Source organism: Phasianus colchicus, chromosome 17 (genome assembly GCF_987193195.1).
Source record: "Phasianus colchicus chromosome 17, bPhaCol1.hap1.1, whole genome shotgun sequence".
NCBI lineage: Eukaryota > Metazoa > Chordata > Aves > Galliformes > Phasianidae > Phasianus > Phasianus colchicus.
The window spans coordinates 2,047,807-2,060,259 of NC_143452.1; the positions used below are offsets into that span (position 1 = coordinate 2,047,807).

Below are 12,453 nucleotides of genomic sequence, written 5' to 3' on the forward strand. Positions count from 1 at the left end.
GGTTCCTGAACCAGCATTTCTCAGTACTACTTGGGGCACACTGTCACTGAGCCCCGAACCCTTTTCCAGCCCTCCACAAACCCACAAATGTGCTACTTCAGCTCAGCCTGCTTGCAGGGCATTGTGCTGGGGCTGCTGTTGGACCAGACCTCCCCAGTCTGTAGGGGAACAGCTGCTGTTCATGTGCCATCTCCAGGGCTCACCCCCATCCCTCCCCTGTGCTCACAACACTCAAACTCTTCCATCACAACAAACCGCACGCGTGACTTTTAGAATGAATATAAGCAAAGCATCAGAAATTAAAATATGCTGAACCCACCGCATCCAAACAGACTGCCATCTGCCCACGTGGGGGTGATTAAGGTACTCCAGACCCTGCTGCCAACAGCATGGCAGGGAACAGCAGGCTCTCAGCACTGCCTTCCCCCTCTGCCTCCCCGAATGCCAGGATGAGAACACACACAGAAGGTGCTAAGGGAAAACCATCAGCCCGAATCAACTGGAAAAAAGCAGCACCTGATGCCAGGTGTCCCCACTGCCCACAGCACGGAGCCTCTCCTCACACAGCAGCAGCCAGGATTCATCTCAGGGCTCTCTCACACCACTCACCACGTCCAAGGGATGCGTTACTCACCGGTAATGGTGTGGGCACTTGGGTTTGTTATCCTTCCTGTCTCCGGTCTGGGAGCAGGTGCAGCACCCCTCAACCGTCTCACCTTCGTCCTACAAGAATCAGGACACAGAGTTTTCTACCAGCTGTGGTAATCAGATAATCCAGTACTTTCTAATCCCCAGCAGAGGAGGGTATGCTGCACTGGAAAGAAAAGCCCCAGGCTGTATGTCTGCACGGATCAGACCCAAGCCCTTCGGACCTGAGGCTCTGAGCTGCTTAGCCAGGAGCTCAAAGCTGAGGAGACAGAGTTGTGTTCACAGGGCTGTACACTTGGGACAGCTTACTTCAGACTGGTTCAGGAAATCCCACAGTACCTGCCCCATTGTGCTAACACTGCAGAAGGGTAACCGATGGATAGAGGCAGATAGGGATTTTTGGTCTGGGACTTCCAAGGAAAAAGAGGGTTTCTTCAAAATGAAACATTTCACAGTAAACAGGAGGGTTTTGTTGATTGAACCTGCTTTACACCAACTCCTCTGGGTCCCCTCTGAACTGTGAGAGCTTCAATTCGGGTCTCTGTTCCCTGCCATGGGCTGGGATGCCTGGCTGGTCTATGCAGTGTGCTGATGTATTGCCTTGAGAAGTCCATGAAGCAGCAATTGAACAGTCCCAAGCTTCAAGAACCAGATCCAATCTCCATTCACCCAATCCTAAATCATTAGCAAATCCACCCATTTAAACCCATTCACAGAATCCCAAGTTGGAAGGGACCCACAGGGATCACCAACCCAACCCCCAGCTCCACACAGAGCACCCCAACCCAAACCCTATGGCTCAGAGTGATGTCCCAGTGCTCCCTGAGCTCCAGCAGCTCAGAACTATGCAGCAGTAGGGCACAGCAGGACAACCCCTTCCCTTGCCCAGCTGGCAGCACTGGGCCAGATGCACCCAGGGGACACTGCAGAAGGTCAAACTGGAATGGAGCTTTTAATTAAAAAGGAAAAAGTACTAAAGAGACAGAGACTAAAACCAGGTGGCCACGTAGCCACAGTTGCTGTCACCCAACAACCCAATGGCAATGAACTTGCAAATGGTGTTTCCTCAGTTCCCCTCCATTTCAGTGGACCCATCATTTAGGACTGTTGGATCTCTCCAGAGATGTATCTCACGTTAATCACTGAGTTCACAGATGCCAGCCAGGAGAACAGGGTTCATGGATAGATGTGGAGCAGGGGAGCAAACATGAGATATCTGAGGTAAGATTTGGGATGAGCAGAGCCCTGAACATAAGATCTCCCAGTGATGCTGGGGATGTGGCAAATGGAGAACCACAGAAGCAAATCCCACCCAGGCAGGAGGAGCAGAGATTTTACTGGAGATCTGGATGAAGTTCTCAATGCTTTAACCCATTCTTCTTCCAAACTCACCCAGGTCTCCTGATTGAAGTAGAAGTATTAATCTTGCTCCTGAAACTTTCCACTTCTGGTAAGAAATGTGTGTGGGGGGTGGGAGGGAGGAAAAGAAGTATGAGGGGCAGAGGAGCACTGTGCTTCAGTGAGCATCAGAGGCTCCTGAGGATGGGAAGTGAGACCCAGATGTGAGCTCTAAAAAGTTCAGCTCCATGGGAGGTGTACAGGAGGTGACACAGAAGAATCTCATGACTACTACCAATATCAAAGGGGCTAAGAAAAGAAAATCCCCTTCTGCTAGTCTGTAACTCCTCATTTCCCAAACCTACAGCTACTTTAAAGATGAACTTTCCTTGCTCTTACACCAAGTTTGTTATTGCATGAGTCCTCGTGAATTCAGGCAGGAGGAGCAGCAGGCTTCAGCCCTTCTGATTTTTCTAGAATCACTCCAAGCAATGATGGAAAAGTGAAGGAGGAAAAAAGTAAATATCCTGCCAAAACACAAAAACATCTTTCAAACAAAGTAACTGCACTGAAATGTGCTGTTTTATTTTCACTCTGAGCTTCCAAAGCATTTCCCTTCTCTCCCTGAATGATAACAGGCATAAAAATTAAATATAAATTCTCCAACAAAAAGCAAAATGCACTGAAAAGTAATAAATCACCGGGACTGGATGGCATTCGGAGGAAGCTGGGGGAAGGAATAAAGGATGAAATCGCATAGATTCTGACTAAGATGTATCACAGACCCTTAAAGAAACCCACAAGAACTCATCTCCAGGGCCGAGGGTTCACCACAGCAGGCTGAATTCTGATAAAGCAGCAAAGGGAACTCGCACAGCGAAGCGGCAGAGATGGTGCACAGCGCAGTCCCAAGCAGCACGGAGAGACTCGGCTGGATCACATCCCTACTTTGTGTGGGGATGAAGTCCAAAGAAAGGGCGAGATCATGTGCCAAGCACGGCCCAGTGTGCTGGCACTGAGAGCGGGGTCAGCTGGGGACTCCAGAGAAGACAAAGTGGGACCGGCCCTGTGCTGCACTGGGGACATGGGACACAGCCACTTCTGAACAGCTGCCATGGGCTGAATGCTTTCTCACCTGATGACCTGAGATTCCTACATCTGCATTCCCAATAACCTGAAACGCTCCCTGGGGCGTCATACAGAAGCACAGTATTCTGGAAACACTATAGATCAGCACTCATTTTCTTCTTATAAACAAGTTCACCTTTAGTTCTGCAGGCACCTCCTACTTCATTAAACTTAAAGATCTTGCTCCCCGGGGGTTTCCTCCTCAACTGGGGCAGGAAATGAAAAGACAGAAATGCAATTTAATTGGGGATGAAGCTTCATCTTTACGCCGCCTATCACCATTACGTGTCATTTAGAAACAAGCAATGAAGCAGGTGTGAAATGACACCAGCTCCGGATGCACATAAAGAAGGTTGACACCACCAGGATGTCTCAGCAAGATTCAGATGGTGCAGCTTGAAAACTCATTTTCCCTTTGGCTTCTTTCTTCCTTTCTCCCAGGAAAAAAAAAAAAAAAGATATGGGACAGAAGAAGTGGCAGCTTTACAGAAGCCCATGGTGTGAAAAGAAGCCAATTCCAGCACCTTGCAAAACCCTCCTGGTGCAGGGCTGCGATGATAACTTGGCACTTGCCTTCACGTGACACAGAGATGCCAACAGCAAAACTGCTGCTCCTGTTTCTTCCTCTCCAGTAATGACTTTGCCTGTCTGTTCCCTGCTGGATGAAGCATCAGGCTCAGCTTGATGCAGCCCCTTCTGCTAGCAGGTGATAGTGCAGCTCACAACTCCAGAAGTGACACGAAGGCACTGATGGTGCCCTGGGCATTGAGGCGGATGGGAGAGGGCTCTGCTGTCCCTTTGGTTATCCACATCCTTCCTCCATGCTGCAGGAGTAAAGAGCAAAGTAATGAAACGCTTGTTGAGACACAAATGAGGATTCAGGTGGACCTCCGGCAGAGAGCAGAACCAAGGAGGATCAGGGAGAGCTCCATGCTTCCAGGTTACTGGGTTGTTTGCTGGTTTGGTTTCATGTGATTGCAATTATCTCCTCAAAAAGCGATGACTGCAGTGCGAGATCTCCAGCCTTTGTGCCTTTCTGGATGGTATTGGTAACACCTTGGATGTGAACAGTCAATTTTCTTCCTAACAAATGCCATTTCTCTGCCTATGGGAGATGGGGACTATGGGAGATGGGGACGAGCGTTAACTACTGCACCCTAATTAGCAGCTGCCCATCGTTTTCATTTTAAGCAACACACCAGTGTGGTTTTATTCTTCCAGTGATCCTTTAATGTCGCATTTTCCCTGTGCTGGATCAATATGCAGATCTCCTCACTGGAGCTCACCTGCTCACCCGGCCCTGGGCCAGGACTGCACAGCAGCTGAGTGTATCAGATGCTCTCACTGGCTGCATCAGCAGAGCCCAGCTTTGCACTGTGCCTTCCCTGCAGGAAAGCAATGCAAGAAGCTGAGCTCTTTCTGTAATTGAGACATGAAACTCTAAACCACGTCCCAGCCATGGCTGGGCTCAGGGATAGGTCAGTTTTTCTGCTCCACTTCAAGGGGCACAGACGCAGCTCTTTGCTGCTGCTAATTTTAAATCACGTCTCCATCTTCTGCCTATAAATTCTCTCCTGCTGTCAAAAGGTGACCAAGCCAGTTGGAAAGCTATTTTTCACATCTTTGCTAATCCAGAAGCACCTTGCTGCCTCCTCCCAGCATGAAAATGCTGACAGCAGAACTAGGGGTGGCTGCAGGAGTGCAGGCTGGGCATGGAGAGCACTGCCATTCATGGGGCAGCAGGAATGCAGGAGCACAGGATCAGTTCCCACACCCTCCTCAATGCCCTCTGCTCAACCTTGGGCTCCTCAGCCCCACCTCCATTAATTGTGGCTTAAGGGCACCTCCACAGGTGGTCTTGCAGATAAATCTGAGTTATAACGAGAACAACGGCCCTGTTAGAATAAAACTGGTTATTTTTTCCCTTGCTTCACCACTGGCTTTAGGAATGAAGTCGAGGATGACTGTAATCCATTATGTCAAGGGTGAGGGCTGAGCTTTTTACAAGATTTGTGCATGCTCAGCTCCAGGATCTTCTCCCATCACCTGCTGTCATTTCCTGGCGATAAATAGCTCTAAGGAAGAGCAGCTGCAGGGAGCAGGGTGAGGTGGGTTTCTCAGGATCTGCAGGAAAGCAGCCCCCACCCCAAGGAGCCCTGAGATGGGCTGCAGGGTTCAGCCATGGGGGCAAGAGTTTGGGACCAACCCTCTCTGCAGGCAGCAACACTCAGCTCTCCCCACACCTCCAGGGACAGCCCTGGCCTGGAAGCAGCATTCAGACCATCTCCTATCCCTCTCCAAGCGGTGGTTCCCCCACCTCTACAGCTGCAGCGGACAAAACCCACCAGAGCAGGAGGTGCTGCTGAAGCACAGTGCAGCAAGAGCCCACGGAGACAGGAGGGACAGGAAAGGGAAACCTCAGCCACCTGTCAAAACCCCAGCAGTGGGGATAATTGGCTTACACACGTTTATCCCTGCACCCAATTATCAGCTCAGTTTAGTGTTTGATTTTCCACAGGTCCAGTCCAGCAGGCCGGCCGTTGTTCTGCTCCATTCTCCATTCCCTCACTCATTTATACGTATATTATCCACTCTCTAAATCATTTTTAATAGCTTCTTTACTCACATGCCCTCCCTTCTCATTCCAGCACCATCGGCACAAGGCAGGCTGCAGATATGAAGAGCCTGACATTTCCCTTTTGAGTAATTTGCAGTGGATTTCTTGCCCGTTTGATGTAGTCGTTTTGTTCTCGGCGCTGATGTGACATTAATTATTTTTAAATATTCTTATCTGTTACACACAGTTCTGTTTAGATAAAGGTCAGTGTGTGAACCCCTGACAGTGCTCATCGCTGCCATGCTCTACAGCCAATTTGTCATTCTCTACCTTCAATAGCCTCACCTTAGTTGCAGTCCATTTTCCCGTTAATTCAGGCACAGTGGAGAGCCAATCAAAAATGGAAAATATCTCCTCTGCTCAGATTGGCACTTGGGTAGGAAATTATTACCTTGAGCAGCACCGGTTGCACAAGAAGGTCAGGTAAGAATGCCCATGCAAACCTAGCAGCAGTCTCTTATGAAGGAACCATACTGCTGCCCACAGAACTGCAAACGAGAGCCAGCGGAGCCCAGCACAGCAGGGTCAGTCCCTGGGATGGCACACAGTGCCTTCTCCCCAGTTGGTCTGCAGTGGGATAACTGCATCAGCACAGAGACAGAGCGTGGCTGAGGCTGGAAGGAACCTCTGGGTCCACCTGATCCAGCCCCTGCAGCAAACTACAGGACCACGTCCAAAAGCTTCTGAAGATCTCCAAGGAGGAGACAACCAAACCCCTCTGGTCCCTGTGCCAGTGCTCCATCACCTGCATAGCACAGAAGTGTTTTCTCATGGAGCCATGCACTTCCCTGCAGGTATGATGACCATGGATGGGATGGATCTCCTGGGCCTGCTCTGCTCTGGACTGAGCAGCTCCAGCTCTCAGCCTCTCCTCCACCCCTTTACCATCTCCATGGTCCTTTGCTGAGCTCTCTCCAGTAGCTCCACATCTCCTATACTGGGCAGACCAGCACTGGAGCCAGCACTCCAAACGTGATCACATCAGTGCCAAGAAAATGCCACCTTCACTGAGCAGAGGACAAGCTCAAGCCAGTGTTACCAGCAGGAGCAGAGGAGCCATGGTCCCTCTGTACTCAGCCCTGGTGAGGCTGCACCTCGAGTGCTGTGTTCAGCGTTGGGCCCCTCACTACAGCAAAGACATTGAGGCCATGGAGTGTGTCCAGAGACAGGCAGCAAAGCTGTGAGGAGTCTGGAGCACAAGTGTTAAGGGGAATGGCTGAGGGGATGGGATGGTTGGACTGGTTGATCTTTCAGCTCTTTTCCAACCTTGGTGATTCTGTGATTCTATGACTGCCACTAACTTGGCAGCCTATGGCAGAACCCAGTCCCCTGGACTCTCATGGAGCCTCCTGCCCAGTAAAACCTACACCTGCATCTGTTCCATCCCGGCCTGCTCCTCATGATGGCACCCATGAGTTTGGGATGGGGATGGAGAGCCAGCCCCCGGGCAGGACATTCACACCAGCTGCAGGACACCTGCCCAACCCGAGCAACACTGCAGACATTCCACTTGGAGCAGCAGTGCTGTGGGTCCCAGGAGAACAGCCAGAACGAGCTGTGACCTTGAGTGGCTCTCCCAGGAGATAAGGTGGTCATCCAATCTCACACAGACCCACGTCAGCACAGCGCAAACAACAGCCTGCAGGACACTGAGCCCACAGCAGTGGGGAGCGTCACAATTCCAGGCTCATCTTACACAGCTCCTGGGATGAGTGGCAGGGCTGGCAGCCCCAGGTGCCCCCATAAAACCTATTTTACTGCTCAGTTGAAATGCATGAGCTTTTAACGTCTCCATCCAAAGTGCTTCAGAGCGCGCTTCCCTCCAAGCACACAAATAGCCCTAATTACATCAAGGGAACTGCTCGGATGCTTAAATTGAAATCCGTGCTGAAGCGAGTGTCGGAATGAAGCCTGTGGTAGAGAAAAAGGGAGGGGTAAGGAGGGCACTGAGCTGAGCCTTCAGTCTGGGGAGCAGGGGGATGCAGGAGGAGGAGTGGTTACATGCACAGGTGAGCCTGCCCCAGGCAGGGCTGCTCCTGCACACCCATGGCAGGGGAGCATCGTGACAGAATGCACAACAAAGCACACGCTCACTTCAGCACTTTCCAAATGGAAAACATTTGATCAGTTATTCAAAGTGACAGTTAATTTTACATTGTGCTAAACCGTTTTCTGCTTTTATTTAAAAGAGAATAAACTCCCTCCCCCAGCCCCCATCTTCTCTGTGTAAAATACAAAGAAACATCGCGTTTTGCTGAATGTAAGCAAGCAGCTCTTCTTCTCTATTTTGCTGTTTATGAGCAAGACAAAAGATAGAAACGTAAACTTCTTGGGGCCCTTCAGTTCTAGATTCAAAGAATGGGAGCCTACAGCACCATAAATCTCGTGGGTTCTGTGACAGCCCAGGAAGACATTATTCAGCACAGCCACCAACGAGATCAACTCCAAAGCCACATTCACAGCCTGGGACCCCAGAGCTCAGTTACAGCGATGCGGTGGGGAAGGAGTGTGCTGACCAACACCTCCCCTTCCCACAGATGGGACGTGGTGAAGGCTGAGGGCTGGATCTGTGTGTGCAGAAAGGTATGAGCAACCTCAGGTCCTCGCCAGCTTTGGGGACAGGGTGTCCTGCGGCTAAAAATACAGAGACAAGTCAAAAGTCAAGGCTAGCAAGAGTGGTGGTAGGGTGGCTGAAGACAAAAACAGAGCCTGTTTATTTATTTAGCCAGAGACCAGCTAGCAAGAGAGACTGAAACAGCCTCACACATGCTGTTTGCATGACTGACGGGCTCCTGCCAGCTGGAGGAGTCCAATTTCTCAGGCAGACCCAGGGGTTCCCTCTCCCCATCCCTCTCTGCAGGCTCACTGCCTTTCCTTGGGTTATTTCAAGCTGTGACACCAAGCAGGACACCAGGCAGGAACCCAGTGAAATGGCAAGGGATGCAAATGGGGTTGTGTTGACACAATGCCAGAGCACCAGGGACTCGTTAGGAGCTGTTGCTGCATTATCCCCATTTGCAGCTGGTAAAATCCAAGCTCCTAATATGATCCCTGCTCAGATCTGTCATGAGCTTGGGGCATTCACGCTGTAAATCCCTCCCAGAAGCTCCACCATTGGCTGAGGTGTGCTGGGACACATTACAGCCTCATTGTGCAGCAGCCTGCTGTGCCCCCCCATGGGTCCTGCCCCAGGCCAGGCCTGTGCAGTGCTGCAGGTGCTACAGGGCCAGAGGCATGGGGTGCGGATCTGGTGCCAAAAAAAGGGGGCACAACTGGCAGGTCACAGTCGTATAAGGATGGGGATGGTGACTGAGCCATGGCTGAGGCAGCCACACTGCTGGCCACAGCTGTACAATGCCAGCATCAGTCCCAGGGGGTTGGGATGTCCCCAAGAGCTGGGCCTGGAGAACAGCCAGGCACGCAGACCCATCCCAACCAAATTACTACCAAACCACTTTAACACAGTGGATGAATCAACCACCTGTGCCACCTGAGACAGCAGCCATCTATCTGCTGCAAGCAGGAAGCCAGGCTAACATGGCCAGCTTCACCCATGGCTGGGTATCGCGATCCAGGGCAGAATTTTATCTGCTCTCCAGAGCTCAGACTTGCCAAGATGCCACAAGTACCTCTGTGACAGCTATGTGACACCTCATCCAGAAGACACCACTTACAGTGAGGCCTCGTAGGGCTTCTTGTGACACCACAGCAATGCAGGGCTGGAAGAAGCAAAAATCACACGCTTCCCAGCTCTGTTAAACCACCGAAGATCCGACATGGGCTCCACGAGTACACAGACTCAAGGCAACAAGATGAGAGGTGTGCTTCTGACTTGCTGTTTTCCTGGTTGGAAGTTAAAATGGTTGTGTGCATTCGGCTCCTTCCAGCCAGCACAAATGAGGGAAAAGCTGACACCAAGACACAGCCATCAAGCATTGCAAGGCAGCTCTGGAGCAGGCTCCACGCCAGGCTGAGCCTTCATACTGCGCTGCTCAATTTAATTTGCGTTACTTCATTAACCTCAATGGATTTACACCCGAGACCAGCGCTGAAAAAAAATCAATTATCTGTCTATTTAACCTCATTGCCCTGATATTATTCCTTCTGTCCCATATATCCGGCTCCCCTCTCCAATAGCCGAGCTCCTGCGTACCTGCCAGAAACGTGGTTGCTGCTGGAGGACCAACTTCACTCTGCACTCCAGCTAAGCAAAGCACAGAGCCCACGTTGCTTCTGCAAGAGTGATTCCTGCAATAAGCTGCTGCAGAAACATTAATAGAAAGCTCCACTCAAGCCTACAAGCACATCTGTTCCCTGCAACCGGTGCCTGATGGCATGCAGTAAGGCTAGAGGCATGCTGCAGCAAGCTGTCCTCTTACAGGAATGCTGCTGGAGCTCCTGTGAGCAATGCATTGGAGCTGGTGGCCCTGGGGGGGGTCTCTTCTCACCCCATCCTATAGCCTCTCTTGGCCTCCACCTGTGGCAAAGGCAGCTCCAACATCCAGCACAGACCTGGTGCCATGCACAGCTCCAGCCAGGGAGGTGTGCATTAATTCCATGCTAAATTGGATGGTTTGTTGTACACAAGCAATTTCTTTCTTTCTTTTTTTTTTTTTTTTAATGAAATGGGTGTATCATTATGATTAAGCATAGCCGTTACATGCAGCCTTTAATTAGATTTGTGTAATTAGGAATTCGACGAATTATTTCACACAGTGGAAAATATATTGCTTGACAGGGTTCTGTATCATCACAGCAGCCTTCGCTGCAGCTCCCAGCACTAACCCATAACCTGAAACAAATGACAGCCCTGATTCTGAGCCATCACACGGGGTGTGTAACTCAAACTCTGGGCAGATTTTGCACAGCCGAGAGGATTGCTCCAACTGGTATTTGCTGCTCACACCCTCCCCTGCCCACCTGGGGATGCTGGTGCAGCAATTGCACAGGAAACACCTGACAGTGCTGGGGGAGCACGTGGTTGAATGAATGAAAGCACCCCCAGGGCCAGGATAACCCCAGTGCAACCAGCCCAGCTCAGCTCACAGTGCTGCAGTGGCAGGGGCATTGGGCACGGAGCCTGTCTGCAGGCAGCTTCATGCTCCAGAGGCAAAAAGCAAGAACGTCAACAAGTGGCTGCCTGGTTTTGGCTTCTTTAGCCCAGCACACGAAGGCTGAGAGGTGATACAGCTGCCTTCCACATGGTAAGCATCAGGACAGCAGTGTTCAGGTATCCAGGAATGAACTGAGCTTAAAGCAGGGGGCCACTGGGGTGCCACTGATACACAAATAAATTAACCCTGATGTTTCAAGCAGATGGATTTTATTTACTTACTGTCTCCTGGCATTAGTAATCAGAGAAAAAAACTCCAGAAAACAACCAAATCTCTCTTATTCCACTCATTTGCAGGGAAGTACCGTCAGCTCTCCATCAAATCCTACCAGCAAGATGGAAGGAGAGGGCATTTTTCCAACAAATATGATACCTGCTAAAGGTTCAGATTCAGAGCAAACAGCTGCTTTTATCTATGTGGATATAAGACAGAAAGATATCTTGGAACCTCTGTATGTACGTGTGCACGTGAGAGAAACTGAGTTCCCTCATGCCTTCTGTCAGAAACATCTTATTACTCCTTATCTCAGCACTGCCCTGAAACAGCTGCATCTCCTCAGAGTGATACCCTCATTCTCTCTGGGATCCCTGGGTACCACTGCCTCTGTAGCAGAGGAGTTGATTAATTCCAGGACAGCTCAGCCACCACAAAAACAGCCAGCAGAAAACTGGGACAATACACATTTACCCATCGTTGGACACACCTGCATTCGGAGGCTTCTCCCTAAATCCACTCCTGCTTGCAGGAATGTTTCTAAATTTGAAATCAACATCATCCAGCCTCATGCTGACAGCAGTGCTGCATAACTCACATTGTAAACCCCATGTCTTCCCATATGCATTCCTTCCCTTGGATGCGAAGTGCTTCCTGGTGCTTCAGTGTGTGTCCCCTCCCAGTGCCATGGTGAGCAGCACCAATGTACCTCCACACCGACCCACCCCATTGCTTCCTGTTTTCCACCAAAGCGCTCCCTGAGACCTTTGGTTGCCCTGGGATGACATCTCCAAACCCAAGAGGTGCTCTCTCCTTTCTGTGCAAATAGCCCCATGCCCTCTGCAGCTCCAGGCATGGCTATGGGCAGGGGCTGAGCTCTCCCTGTTGCATCACAGCTCTGAGAAGCTCCCCGAGTTTCCATTCCGGAGATGAACTCTGCACGGGCTCAGCTCCAGCCTTGCTGAGTTATGGCAGGGTTTGAGAGAAGCTGCATGAGACAGAAGGTGCAGCCCCAGTCTTTGGAGATGATAAAGCTCCCTGGCAGCCTTCTTGCAAGGTTTTCCACTGCACTGCCTCTCAAGCAGCAGTGCTGCGCTGGCTGGGAAAGGAGGGAGCATTACAAAACCAAGAGAGATACACAGCTAAGACACAACATTTGATTAAGGAGCACTTCAAAGTAACTCCTTCACAAACACGTGAAGGACCCCTAACAGATGTTTGCAGTCATACCTGGAGCTGATTTAAACAAAATGTTTATTTGCACAACGAGGTGAGAGTCAAATTAGGAAGCAAAACCTCATTCTCTTCCTCTTCCCAAGCCTCCCCCAGGCACACAGCCCCCACTGCTCCAACTCCTCCCAGCCCTGTCTGCAGGAACTGAACTGCTTCCCACCT

The 12,453-nt window shown here is 50.6% G+C and overlaps 1 protein-coding gene across 2 annotated transcripts in view; it reads right to left on the reverse strand.

The window, feature by feature from the left end:
* RALY (RALY heterogeneous nuclear ribonucleoprotein) overlaps positions 1-12,453 on the reverse strand; it is a 119,192-nt gene that overhangs the window by 80,329 nt on the left and 26,410 nt on the right. The window contains exon 2 of one of the 2 annotated variants that reach the window (XM_090152250.1): positions 635-723. The exons of the other annotated variant lie outside the window; for it this stretch is intronic. The gene's annotated coding sequence lies outside the window, so the exon portion shown is untranslated. The remainder of the gene's footprint in view (positions 1-634; positions 724-12,453) is intronic. 2 annotated transcript variants of the gene reach the window in all.